The following is a 15,824-nucleotide window of genomic DNA, read 5'->3' as shown; positions in this document are numbered from 1 at the left end:
TATTTTCATCTTCCATTGGGATTAATCATGGTTTTCAGAAAATACATGGTGAACTGTGCTAGTCCCCTATCCAAAGTTCTTTTCTTTTTCCTTAGTAAAGAACTCTCATTCTATTCAGGTAACAGTGTAAACAGCTTTAAAAGGTTTTTCCCAGTCTATCTTACAGGTTGACATGGCCATATAAAAATGTCTTGCTAATATGTTAAAAACAACATGTATCATGTAGGAATCTTAAATAAGAGCCCTCCTTAGAAAGATGGCAAAAGCTCATGTGTACATCTCTTTACTCCCTGCACTTCCTCTTGCTTTCCTGCTTAGAATCTAGAGGGATCATTCGGCAAATTTGAAAGTGGAAACCTGGCTTAACGATGCTGGAGCAAAAGTAGAATACGACGTGTGTCCTTGGGAAACAGGGAGCTGTTATACCGGATCCAGAATGCATATCACTGGATTTCTTTTACAATAGAGAGAAGTCAATTAATATACTTTAAGTTCCTATTTATTTTCTGATTGTTATTACTTGAAGGTAAATGCAGTGCCTATCAGATATACAGACTGATTTTTTTATTAGACAATCCACTTCAATTTCAGAATATTAATTTTTGTTTCTATTTTAGAAACTACTTTCTCCCTCTCTAAAATTGCTTAAACTATTTTCTCCATCTCTAAAATGAATTTTCTCTTATTGTTCACCTGGAAACATATTTTTGAAATCATGGTGAGCCCTTTTGGAATATTGTATAAAATATAAAGCCTTCCCAGATGTGTCTCATCCACTCAAATCCACATTTACAATTACCTCCTCTGCTTTGCTCGCATCAATTTCACCACATGTTGCTATAAATTGATTCGCTTCCACATGTGAGAATTGTGGGAGAATTCATGAGATGTAAATCATGTTATCTATTTTGTATATCTAAACACTATAACACATATCAATTTGTATCATCCACACATGCACAAGATATTCAGACTCAATATTAAATTCTGATTATTTAATGTCAAAAGGTCATCTAGAGCAGTACTCTTAGAGTGTCACAGGTATTTTATATATATCATCCCTGCCCCTAAAAAGAACCAAGATTTTGGTGAGAATCTTGAAATAATAATACCTAATCATAGCTTATTCACTTCCAATCATTCCTAAATTTGAACCAAACATATTTAAAATGTTAATTTGCTACCTAGACAGTTCATCTGGTTAACCACCTCAATTTAAAAATGACATTTAATCAAGAAAAAATGTGAAAGAAAAATAGCATTTGAGTATTTCGTTCCAGTGTTTTTCTATCTTACATAATATAGTACTCAGAGAACTTTATACATGAATTAATTCAACCGTGATTTTTCCAAGATTTAGTTGATAAATATTTCTATTCGAAACTTATCCAAAGATCTTACCAGTCCAAACCAAAGTTAACATATTACTCCTGTAATATGTAAACTAGTATAGATTCAATTTTCTTAGTTTCTGTGTATTACTGTTTTCAAACTCCCAGTCCCTAATTATGAAACATCCTTTTCTTTGTAACCTAAATCAACTTCATCTACCATGTCTATCTTTCTCTAGCTCACTTTCACGCCCATCCCTCGATGTCTATTTCGACTGTTACCTTGCTGGTACATGGCCTTAACTATATTGCACTATGAGAATTTATTATTACTGACATTCTGCCATGTTACCTGACCTAGATTTTACAAATGTCTCTCTATTGCATAAAGATAAAAGTCCTCTGATTGAAAACGTTTCCATAATTTCTTCCATGCAATTTGTCATGAGCTGCTAATACATACTCTCTGTTGTAATCAGATAGTAAAGTCTTTGAAACTTTCATGTGACTTTTTTATCCTAAAATGTGTGCTTGCTGTATATTGTGGTTTATAGCTTTACATACCTTCTCTTAAGTCTGTTTGTCTCTCCAGTTAAGATATCAGATCTTTGTACTTTAAGTTCTTCCCATTCCCTAGTCATTTTTTTAATGTTACCAGTCATTTTTCATTATCAGCAGCACTTCCTCTCTGCTTCTAATCAATTACCTCTTTGTGCACATAATGACATGTGAGTGGTTTTATGCCTCTTTAATGGAATTTAATCTGTGGACTTTGTGGGCTTCTCATTTAGAGGCTTTTGTCTCTCAACGCCTGTTTGGTTGTTGTGCTGTGCTGTTTGAGTGCCTGTTAGATGTCTCAATGATTGTTTAGAAGAGAATGGCAGAGTATATTCAAGATGAAAAATTATATTACTTAACAATAAGAGTAATATTAAATTTACGGACATCTATTTAGTGGTGGCGGTATTCCCAAGGACCCTTATTATTATCTGATATTATCTAATGAAATCTTAACAATAATGTTTGAAGATAAATATAATCCTATATTTACAAAAGAGGAAATTAAAATTGAGAGGTTACTGTTTGCCATAAGTCATCTACTCTGCAAATGGCAGTGCAGAAATATATACTCAAATCTATCTGAACTGAAAGCTTATTTTATTCCGACACAAAGCTTCGAGTTGTTATCAGCAGTAAGGAAAGGTTTGGATTTGAAAATAAGAGGAATCATTTGAAAGTCATGTTGAAGAAATTGTTTTCTCCTATCACTATGGTAGCACAGTAACCTGAAATCCTAGAAGAGAGAAACATGAGATATTCTATATTTAATATAACAAATAGATCAAAAAGAAGTATTAGTCTTCTTTGCATTGGAATTTTCAAGGAGCTGAAGTTTTTTCAATCTCTCCCTCTCACTTTTGGAAGCAACAGCAGAGCATAATAAGCAGCTGTGTGGACATGGCAGCATTTAATTTGAAGAACAGAAACTCCTCATTTGTTTCAAAAGTAATAACCCAACAAAATCCTCTAATTCTTGATGGACAATTTAGAAATATGATGAAAATAGGATCACTGCATAATTAATTTGCCTTGTGGCTAATAAACACAGGTTGATTGCACTTACAAAGTCAATCACAAATTAACAAGATAACCCTTATGTAATTAAGCCAGTGCAAATACATGGATTAATCAGTCGTTCCTATCACTGACAGCCTGTTTGGAAAAAAAAAAAAATCCCTCACATCTAAAACCAAACAACAACAAAAGAGAACATGAAGAGAAAGGTATTAATTCTATTGCTCTTCTAAGTCATTTAAAAATGACATATATGAGACAGTGTAAGTTTTTAAAATTTCTGTTATGCCTAGTATTGGTATTCTGCTGGGAAGTTTGGATCCTTACCAAAATATTAATGGAATTTTATGTAATAAAATATGAGAAGATTAGTCATTGGATTTGTAATATAAATCTCAATTGTGCTTGAGGGCACAACGACTCATTTACCTGTATGGCCAAAGTCAGAACTGCAGGTAGCAACTATAAGACACCCACATGTTGGGGATGGGAAGTATAGTGATTTGTGGAAATATCTGCTTATATATTTAATTTTTTCCCCTTTTTTCATGTGTTTATTTTACTGCATTAAGAACAGTCAAAAAAGAAACTATCGTGGGAAGTGCACTAATTGAATTACTCCTTTACAATCTCACTCTCTTACCTAATTGCCAGCTTTTAGAAATGAAAAAAAAAAAATTTGTACCTAGATCATGAAAATCATCACTGACATTTTTAGGGCTTGAATTTAGAAGTTAGATATGGCCAGTCATAAGTACTCAGCATCACAGATGATTCCATGAAGAAAGACAATCTATATGTACAAAAATAGATGTCAATTCCCTTTGATGAGATAAATAAATTCAAGTATCAAAGGTAAACACAATAGGAAAAGGACTAACAAACATGTAGAAATATATTCAAATTGATGAATTTTCTACTGTTAATTTAGTTTTGACACATTTATAAAAATATTAAATATTAGAAAAAATATGCTTATTTTCCAAATTTTCCTAATTGACTTATTCAGTGCCACAACTAAATCAGTTTTAACCTACCATAGTCAAGTCCCGTTCAGTGTGGGAGGCTGAGGCTACTGTAGAAAACAGGGGTCTGTAGTAAATAATGACAATTTAAAGCTGGAAGCACTCTGAAAAATGAATAGCATCACCTTCCATTATGAACATGGCAATATCCTAGAGAAGTTAATCTGGCCAATATCATAGACTATTTATTATATTATCCTAAACCAGCACCTTCTAATTCCTTTTATTTCATTCTCTCCATAACACTGTGCTGCCTACCAAAGCTATTTGTTATTCTGCTATGATTAAGAGATTTCAATTTTTAGTCTGTATTAACACTGTAGTTAAGAAAGTATTTTAATTTGCAAAGTCTTAACTGGAAGAATTTATTCCATTTTCTGGCAACATTATCTGTATATCTAAAGGCGTAGTCAAGTCCTGAGGGTACTACCTCATTACAAAGTGTGCTAGAGTAAAAACTATTCAGAACAGAGAGGAAGAGAAAGCTGTCAAGTCCAACATATATTAAATAATGTGTTATTTTTGTTAAATGCATTTTTTTTGGACAACAGAACATGTCAAATAATCTCATTGTTAGCTTGCTCTATATATTTTGGAATGCACTAAATGAAGATACCTTCTCAGAGACATTACAAATCACCATCATCACATCCTGTTCATGTCATTAATTTCATGATAAGAATTAATTTCATGATAAAAATTTTTGCTTTTTATAATATGTTAGTTAAGCCACATTTATAAATTCAACTCGACTGTTACCTATAGAATAAATATGTGTATACTTTGAGTCAATATGATAAAAATAGGCATATCTTGGTTAGAGTAAATTCAGTAGTCATCTAATTAAAAACAAGCCCTTATATTTGATGGTTTTCATGCTAAAATTAGAAAATTTTATTTCTGCTTCCTAAATAACATGTTTTACCTGCAGAATATATGCATCACCTATTATAAAGCTAATTTAATTCAAATCTCCTTGTTAAATGGGAAGAATAGCAAACTGAAATAACCAGAAAAAATCTTATATTGCATGAAAATTCTTATTTGCTGTCCATAGCCACTGTGGATGCAGAGGAATATATCTCAAATAGACCTAATACAAAATGAAACATTTTGTTTAGGTGAAACTGAATTCATGAGTAGTATCACCTTGCTCTAGCACTTATGTAACAATCAGGGTGTATCCAAATAATCATATCAGCAAATATCCTTTAAATAAAATATATATACTGATCACCAAAGCGTGCAATACATTTTTTTTTTTTGAGCATTAGACCAGTATGAGAAAGTAAGCTAGTTTTGGAGTCATTAGACTAACTACTACTATTGACAGGAATGACCCAAATTTTTGTCTTGATGGTTACCGCCATCATAGGAGGTTAAGAAGTGCTAAGTTTTGTATAATTAAAATTTTACTTATCAGTACTCTCATCACATTTTTGCATGCATACATTTTTTAAAGTTGATCTAAAAGCTAACTTTAGTCACACTGTCATTTATCTGTAACAAACATAGAAATCTGATTATCTTGTTAATCTTAAAATACACCAAAAAATCATCATAGGTATTAGGTGAAATACACAGAAAATATTTTCTGAGATGTACTGATCATAAGCCTGCCCTATACTATATAATACTATTCAAAGGTGTGTTTCTTTAGTATCTTAAAATACTGTGATTTCTAAGGTTTATTCTCTAGCATTAGAAGAATAACATTTATCAATCCAAAATTCATAATAAAATAAAATAAATATAAGAAAAGTTAATCTTCAAAATAATAATCATTTAAGTCATACTTAATGAATTGTATGTGATCAGAGCAAATTGCTTTACCTTTAATTGAAAAATAACCACAAAAGCAAATTAGAGTTTTGCATTAAATTCATGGAAGTCCAAACGTGGGTTGGGGAGAAAGGTCTTACATAAGAGTATTCTATTTGAGAGAAGAAACTACATTTTGATAAGCAGGTCATCAAATCCTGACACACTTCCAAATTCTCCTATGTAATATCCTTCTTTCTGTACATACGTATTGAAAAATCAGCGACAATCAGTCTTCATTGAGTTAAAATTATCATGCCTACAGAAAAGACTTTAGATCAGATATCATGGTTCTTTTTAAATTCTAGCCAATTTTGATTTCTGGGATATGTTTATATCACTCAAAAAGCCATCAAAATTCTAGATTCCTTCAAATAGAAATAATTTCAAGTTACATTTTTTATGGTTATTGTTGTTTTATTACTGTTGTTTTGTTAAATAAGAAAAAGTCTCAGAATTCAAGAGTGAAAACGTGAGATCCTGAGAATATGAACTCAATGTACAAAATCAGGAAAATATAAAATAATTTATAGTGTTTAGAGAAATGCAATAATTTCAGTGCGACTGGGACATGTCATGTTTGTGTCTGAAGGTATGCATGCTGTGCTGGAGCTGGGAATTTGAGGAAATAAAATTAGAGAGAGAGGCCAGAGCCAGATTATGACAAACACTGCTCTCCCAAGGAATTTGAACTTTGTTCCCAAAGCCTCAAGGAAATGGAGAATGGTTCTAAGAATCAAATCAATATATTAATATGATTTAAAAATTTTTTAAATATGATCACTTTTTAAAATAAATTAAATTTAAAAATATGTTCACTTGTAACACAAGTTAAAGGAAGGCAAAACATAAAACAGAATAAAATCTACTTTGATTATTTATTGGGCTTGGTTTTATAAAAAAGGGAAATAAAATAAATGATGTAATTGAATCTTTTGATATCTGCCCCTCAATAAATGTACTTGATACTGAAGGAGCTAAATTTTACTCAGATTTTAATTTATTTCAGGCTATCCATATATTTATTAGCTAACAGTTCCCTTCAAAATAGAAATAAATTTTTAATGATTCTGTAGATAATCATATATTCATAATAAAAATTAAAATTATAATATTAATAATAACATTGTTTAATTGATTAATATCTGCTGGGCATAGTGCTAAGTTTTTCATATCAATTTTCATCCATTTAATTATTACAACTAGCCTAAGAAGAAGATCTCAAAGGTTTAGTCTCCCTGTATACTACCTATTACAGTGGCTGAAATGAAAACAGTTAACTTTTTCTCAAGATTAATACTTTTGTGCATAATTGAACATTCTGTAGAACATAATTGCTGTATTTATGTATTAGTTGATCCTCTTTCCCTACTAGTCAGTTTCTGGTCCTTTCTATTTTTATAATGTATGTTGCTATAAAATCCAGCAGTCTAAGGAAGTCACATAAGGGCGTTTATCTCCCTACTAGTCCAGTGAAAAAGAAGGCAGAAAGATAGGATGAATTCTCCCCCCTTCCAGGGACACTCATAAATTTTGTATTCTTGTCCCCCTGGATAAAGACGTTGTAAATACCTGGAGCTTTCTAACATCTTACTTTAATTCTCACTTAATTTAGATTTTGTGGTGGCACAATAATTCATTATTTAATTGTATTTTAAATTGTTATTAAATATCCTTTAACAAAGTACAGTCATTCACACCATACACTTTTCTATAGTGGACAATTCTTCAAGTATGAGTGATAGGGAGTAAGGGACAACAGTGGTCTATGGAAACCTCATCTTTGAGCCCTGCATGTGCAAGCAGAAAATCTGAACTTCAAACTGTCTCAACAGTTCTATCTATGGCTACGAATGTCCTCCATTTTCCTAACCTTAGCATCATTCTATGCTATCTTCATATGTGGTTTTATCTTCATTGCTGTTTTCTACTTAGCTCTAGCTCATGCTTCTCTAAATGCCAGATCTGATTATTCCAATACCTACACTGAAATTCCTTTTAGACAACTGAAAGGCATTTTCTTTAGGGGAGGAATTAATTGCTTATTCTTGATATTTCCTTATGTATGAATAGAAATCCAATAGTGGGAAAACTCCTGACCTCGTTCCATATTTTATTCCATCACAAAGAAAATGAAGCAATTTATCTGACTGGAAAACCAGGGAAGAATAAACCAGTGGTATATAAGCCAGATGCAGCTCTCTGCACATTGGAACCAAAGAATCATGAAAGAGCATGGCTTCCACCCTGCCCCATGCCTAGTCTCTCATTGTGTTTCTTTTTTTTTTTTCTCTTTGCTACACAATGATATAGAAGGTAAAATTTAAATTCACATAGAACAATAGAATAGAAATGTTCTTATTTTTATTTTTAATTTGCTTTGAGATTCAAGTAACATAGAGAGGCAAAACAAATCTTGCATAAAAAGAGTAAACACATTTTTAAATCCTGCAAACCTTAGCAATCAACGTGATTTAACAGACATTACAAGATGACACATTCGGCCTTTAAAAAGTTAATGCTTTAGGCTGTCATATAGAACTGAATTGATTAAATGAGGATAAACTAAGATAAATTAAAAGTTCACCCTTAACCATGATATTAAATCCTTCTCAATCTGACCTATCTATTCATGTCCTGTTCTGCAAAATGCACGCTCAAAAGTAGAGAATATATTTTCAAAGTTAGCTCTCACACTAAGGGTCAGACTTCTATTCTAAAGATTTTAAAACAACAAGGATACAAAAGTATTTCAAGGGCATAACATTCCCCACAGGAGATCTAATTAGTTGCTTGTGGTCATCCTGGGCATTCTACTGAATACATCTGTCCTCCTAGATGTCCAATATCCCTCCATCTGCTTTGTCAGCTATATTCTTAAGGGCACAACATGAAATATTGAAATCCACAAATTAAAAGCTTGGGTCTCAAAGAGAAAAGTCAGAGAACAGAATGAAACAGGGAGAAAGCATGAGGAAGAGCTCTAATCAATGAGGTATTAAAAAGAATATGAGCTGTCAAAAGCACAGAACTGATTGCATCTAGAAAATGACAAACAAACAAACAAAAAAATGTGTTTACGATAGAAGTTCTCATAAAGCACCAGGGGGTGGGAAGAGTGGCTGGGTTGTAATGCTTTGTTCTTAAAAATCAACAAACTTATGTAATGGGACGGTTTATATGTCATTGGGTTTATGACTAGAGCTCTAGTCTTATTATTTTAATTCCACTAGGAGTCAAGTTCTGATCCAATGTTATATTCTGTTAGCAATACAAAAGAGAAAAATATTGTGCCAAATTCTGGTACAGTGTAGAATTCTCTTTCCCCATACAGTTCATCCTGCCAACAAAACACTCAGTCCAAATCAATAAGTAAATAACTCCAGGAAAATATAGTTGAAAATGAATTGAAACAGAGTTAAAGTGTAGAGGACAAAAATAAATCCTTTCACAATGTGGAGAGCTTTCTACCTTACTTCAATTATGGAACGCACCTGCATATAACTCACTTAAAATTGTGGCGTTTGTGAATTATAGATCTTTCACACATGAGAAATACTGGTAAAAAATGCACATACTTTATCTTATTCATTTTCCTTTTAAGAGTTCTTTAAAAAATAAATTGGAAGTGTCTGGATTTTCTGTCCCTTTTTTTTTTAATCAATTAGCTATCGACATTACACAATATCTATACTTTAAGAATTAGAACTAGGAAGGCATGATTTTCTAGATGTTTTGTGGAACTTCTTGAAAGGATAATGAAACTTCTTGAAAGGATCATATGAAACACACGTGAAAGTCTTATCTATCTTATAGCCAAGTAGAAAGTTGATGCATTCATCTGATTGATGAAGAGCCCATGTGTTTTAGGGAAAGCAGAGTGAAAAGAGGAAAAATAAAATTTTATTTAAAAAATTAGGATTTCGGTTTCCCTTAATCAAAAACTGACTTTAGTAGTAGATATTATAAGCCAATTGAGGAAGGTTAGAATAAATGGTAGAAATCTACAAAGAAAATAAATGAAGTATATACTATAAAACTGTAAAAATATAGTCTAGTAGAGAATTAAGTTATTGGAAATTTTGAACTACATATCATATAAGTATGATGATAAAATTATTCTAGGTCACTGGCCAGATTACCTAAATGAGGTTGCTAAATTAGGCCAAATTGTAATAGACTGATGGAAGTTCTCATCCTAACACATTTTTCATTAACACATGACTGCTTACAATAAACTAAAACCAAATCGTTTATATTAACTAGGGTAAAGTTTTTCTTAAAATAACACAGGAAGTCTAGAGAATGATATGATTTCATTTCATATTATAAAGGTGCTACACTTTTGGGCACCTGGGTGGCTCGGCTGGTTAAGGATCTGCCTTTGCCTCAGATCATGATCCCCAGACTCCTGGGATGGAGCCCCACGTTTGGATCCCTGCTGAGTGGAGAGTCTGCTTCCCTCTCCCTCTGCTCCTCTCCCACTTGTGTTCTCTCTCTCTCTTTCAAAGAAATAAATAAAATCTTTAAAAAAATGTGCTACATTTTTATTATTACAAGCATCTAAGAAATTCTTAATTAAGAAAAATGTGTGTATATATACACACATGAACATATATATATGTATTATCCTGTGTAATATATTGCACATGCATACATGTATGGTTATTTGCACACATACATATGCATGCATAAACACACATATACATAACTATGCACATGCATACATACATGAGCACAAAAATAATTATACATAAGGTACAGAGAATTGAATATATACTGAATAATGTTAAAATGGCAGGGCACTAAAAGTAGGGAAAACTGGCTTAAAACCTAAGATACTAAATAGAACTCAAGAATTTGCTATTTGAAGGCCAACTTTAAGCACTTTTGGAAATCTACTATTATTAGGCCCTGCCCTCTCCCTCAGCAGCCAAACTTGACAAGAGGAATTAATTCTCTCTCTCTTTTTTAAAAGATTTTATTTATTTATTTATTTTGGAGAGAGAGAGAGAGACAGAGCAGAGGGGGAGGGGGAGATTTTCAAGCAGACTCTGCACTGAGTGCAGAGCCCAAGTGGGGGCTTAATCTCACCACTCTGAGATCGTGACCTAAGCTGAAACCAAGAGTCAGATGCTTAACCAACTGAGCCACCTATGAGGCCCAAGAATTGATTCTTAATGTAATAACTACAAATATGTTCAGTATACGGGTGAAAAAAGTACTTGTGTTCCTATGGTTTGGAGGAAAGGAAAATCCTTTCTACTTTACCTCTAGTCACATTCTCCTAGCTTAATCCTCAAATTAAGAGTATTGCTTTGTAAATGTCTCTCTTAAACTAGTATATCCCTAAAAAAGAAACAAGTAGTTAGAGTGATAGCTGACCTTCTACTCATTTCTGATCAGTATCAATTATTTCAGGTTTTGTGCTTTTGGAAGTCACAGAAAAAAAAAATTAGTTACAGGAGGAAAATGGAACAGCACAACTTCATAAGTTTTTTTCCTTAAATGTTACTAGAATAAGGTGGGAACTGCTATGATGATGGCATGTGCAAAATTGGGACCCAGGGAGTAAAGAGAGTCTAGAAATGATGAGAATAATATTCAAATCTCCCTAATTTTTTTTAAATAACAACAAACTCATAGCAATTTGGTTTTTATTGTATCTGCTCAAAGGCCCTATAAATGGAAGGATTCCCATATTCATTATTTAGTTCAAGTCCTATTCTCTAGTTGAGGGACTCTATACCATTATGTTCCATAAGTTTGGATGTGTGAAGTGCAGACTTTGGAGAATAATCTTGGTTTCTATTAGTACCAAAGTGTATGACCTCATATCTTTGAATTTTCATCTGTGTTCTACTAAAATGGGGACAAGAATTACTAACATTCATAGCTAAAATTAATAAAAATATGAAAACTCTTAGGTTTTTCTGGTTAAGCATTCAAAAGATAACAATCCAGTGCTATTATCTTTCAAATTGATAGACTGCCTTGTGAAAATTAATAATTTAAGTAAGCATTTAAAAATTGTAGCAGTGAATTCTAATACAATCGCTTTTTAGTCTTTTATATTTCTAATACCAAATTAATGTTTTTCTAACGGTTAATTTTTGTTCATTATGATGTTATTTCATGTGTACCAAATGTTGGAACTCTCAGGATTTATTCCAATTCTATACTCAGATACCAAATTGAAAACATATTTTTTGTAGAAGTCCTATCTGTGCTAAATTTCGCCCTTTGAATTTGCGTGTATCTTCAATCTTCTATCTTCCATTTCCATTTTGAAAAAAAAAACAACAAAAAACAAACCTAAAGAATAGATAGCGACCACCAATTTTAATTTCCAACACTTACCTGCATAACCACATCATATTATCAATTCATAGCTGGATGTTAAATCTCCTAAAACACTTTTGGTGAATTAATGCTTTTATCTGGTTTTTACCCACACTTCCAATGAATTGAAGTAAGCATTGAACACTCGCTGATCAAGCCAAATATATACTTTGGAAAGGAGTATACTCTGTGCGGTGTGTGTTATGTGTGCCAAGATGAAAAAAAATGTGTGTGTGTCTGTGTCTGTGTTTAATAATCTACACTTAACCCTCTAAAAATAAATTTGGAGGGACTATCTTGTTATGCATGTTTTTAATAGGCCAGTAGTTCAAGTTCTGAGTTTTTACTTATTTTTCATCCTGTTCTTCCATTTTATTTGAAGAGAATTTAAGATATCCATTTATGTGTATATATGCATGTGAGTGTGTGAGTGTGAGTGCATAGGATGGTAACTAGATTTTAGAATGTGCTCGAGGGCATTAGTTTGAATAAATATTTATTAAGGATAAACTATTTCAACTGATACTTACTCGCATAAGTTGTTCCTTAGGGGTTAGGTGCTTGAAGTATCCTTCAGGGATATTGCTTTGCATAAGCTGTTTGCATTTAGATTCCCTTTAGGAGATGTTAATTGCTTGAGCTGTCATTAAAACGTGGAGATTTAGATCCTGTTAAAGTAATACCCTGGAGTGTGACTGCGAGGAACTGCTGAGATGAGTTTGAATATGTCTGAATCCTGGAGGTTTGCTCTAGGATGGATAAACCCGGAAGTAAACAGTCTGACTGCATTACTAGAAGGTAAGCTCCATGCAAGCAGGCATTTTGTCTCATTATTCATTTATGTGTACAACCTAGGAAATATACCTAGTTTATGGAAGGCAATTTAATATGTTAAGATGACTGGATGAATAGATGGATTTTTGGCAAGAACTATTTATCCGATGGTGGCTATACATTGTGAAATAAAAGATCTTACTCAGAGATTTTATACTTTAAATATTCTTTATACCATGAGGGACGTGTTGAATCTACTTCTGGAGCCTCCTTCATTCTGTGCTATGATGAGTATACTCATTTTTTATCCCCTAGTATCCTTTACTGTGATGATTAATATTATGTATCAAATTGGTTAGGTTATAATACCCAGATTTTGGTCCAACATCAGTCTACTGTTCTGTGAAGATTTTTTTAGAGATGATAACATTTAAATCAGTGAACTTAGAGGAGATTATGCTTCATAATATAGGTGGACCTCATCCAATCAGTTTAACTCCTTAAGAGAAAAGACTGTGGTCCCTTAAAGAGGAAGAAATTCTGTCTCCAGAATCCCTTTGGACTCAATTCTGCAGCACCAACTCTTGACAGCCTGCCCTGCTAATTTCAGACTTGCCAATCTTCATGACCATGTAAAGTCAATTCTTTAATCCCCCAACTATTGGTTATTTTTTACCAGACAACCTGACTAAAACACTTACCTTAAGTGATTTTTTGGCAATCAGATTCTGATACATAGGAGAGATGAATATACTGAAATATTTTGTCTTCATTTTTTAAAAAGTAATAATCTAATCTGTGTGTAGTCTAAATGTGACAAAGCCAAGGGAGGTGGTAGGACTGATTTCTATTTGCCCATGACAACTTTGTCTAATCCTTCTGTCCAAATTAATGAGATAGAACCTAATAACCATGATGAAATCTGGGACTAGGTCAATGCGAGGTGGTTTTATCTCTACCACTTACTTCAATAATATGGACAGGTTTCTTCTTAATTAGTCACTTAGTAAGTTAGGAATATATTGAGACCAAAATACATTAAACTTTTAAAATGTGAAAATTGAGAAATATTTTATATAACTGCAATAAACTAAATAATGTCCCCCAATGATGTCCATGTTTTAATCCTTGCAACCTGTGAATATTACCTTACATGGAAAGTGGAATTAAATTTGCAGATGGATTAAGGTTGCTTATCTGAAACAATGCAGATCTTTAAGAAAGAACTTTCTCCTGAATTATCCCTGTGGGGTGAATGTAATCACAAGAGTCTTTAAAAGTTTAAGAGGAGGCAGAAGTAAAGGTGAAAGTGATAGGAAAAGATTCAGCCTGCCATTGCAGCTTTGAGAATGAAGAGACCATAAATCGAGGAACGAGATCTATAGAAACTTTGTGCTGTTTTGATCCACTCAATTTGGGATAAGGTGTTACAGAAGTAATAGAAAATAAATACAACAACTATGACTTAAAACATAATGATTGCAATAAAATAAATGCCTGCTGTAATTTTTGACTGTATACTATGTGTGAGGCATATTTTAGTATTGTAATACTGTCTTACAATTTACTAATACGTGAAATATTTACACAGGCACATTCTGGATGGTCAGCCAGAATAATGAGAATATTTCCCACTTTCCCCTGCATCCTATGTGGCCTTGTGATTAAGTTTTTGCCAACGGGATTTAAGTAGAAGCACGGTATGCAATACCTAGAAAAATGTTGTTTAAAAAAAAAGCAAAAGCTTCTTCTCCAACTTTTTCTTCCTGCTTGCTGGAATGTGGTCAAGATGTCTGAAGTTTGAGCACCCACCTTGGACCATAAGGTCAATGTCATGTGTTAGGGAAGGCAAAACAAAAAGATGGAAGGAATTTTTGTCTCTGATGATGGTAAAGGTACTTTACCAGCTTTGCACTTGGTTTTTATGAAATTGGATTCAGATCACATATAAGCAGCATGTAATTGAGGTTCCTTAATCTTGCAGCCAAACAGGGCTCCTGTATTGTACACCTCTAAGGACACCATTAGATAGTTGGAGACAATATACTGAGGTACGGAAAACCTGCCCTCAGTTTTATAGTGGATAGCATTTATATACACTCCAGTGTGAAGATGTTCCCTGGGGTTGTATATTGCAGAGACCTTATTGCCAAATCAAATTTTAAAACAATTAAATTATTATAATCAGTTTTTACCTTGTCATGTGGTGACATATTGGACATTAAACAAGATTTGTTAGACTCTAAGAACGCATCAATCCTATAAAATTTTAGTGACTGAGTTCCATGATAAAAATGACTTTGAAACTCTCCACATTATGCTCTGTATTTCCCTGTCATCACTGACCTGTAACTCTTGTTAAGATATAATTTGCTTTTCTTCAACTGCCCTGGGACCTAGAATAGCCATTAATGAATACTTCAGCACTGATATCCATCCCCAGTATTGATCTGCTGTTGGCAGTTTCATTTTACTAACAGAACACATCATCAGGGTTTTGTGTTATGTTCACCATCAGGAAAAGCACCAACACTTTGCACACACACTGCTTTGACAGAAACTCTTTTCCAGTATATTGAATGGCATGAGTGTCAACAATATTTTGATGACTGTTTTCGACTCAGTGGTATGAAGGTTACTGAAGTAAAATAATTTTGAAAAGAATGATAATCTAAGTCTTCATCACACCCCTATGAATATAAAATCTTCCAACCTGTTCACTGAGGACATTTAGAGATTATTCAAATACACATTCATTTCCTAGCCCCTGTTTGTAATTTCTGCTCACTAGTGATTTTAATTCCATGCAATCACGGGTTATTGTGAAATGATATTTCAGTATGTGACCTTTGCTGTTTTCTTTTTATGCAAACATGTTTTTAACAAAAATTAAACAGGGAAAAAAACATAATAATCAGAATTTATGAGGAAAAAATGCACTAATATCTTGTTCCTT

Source organism: Ailuropoda melanoleuca, chromosome 7 (assembly GCF_002007445.2).
Source record: "Ailuropoda melanoleuca isolate Jingjing chromosome 7, ASM200744v2, whole genome shotgun sequence".
Lineage (NCBI taxonomy): Eukaryota > Metazoa > Chordata > Mammalia > Carnivora > Ursidae > Ailuropoda > Ailuropoda melanoleuca.
Note: the sequence above shows the minus strand (reverse complement) of the source record.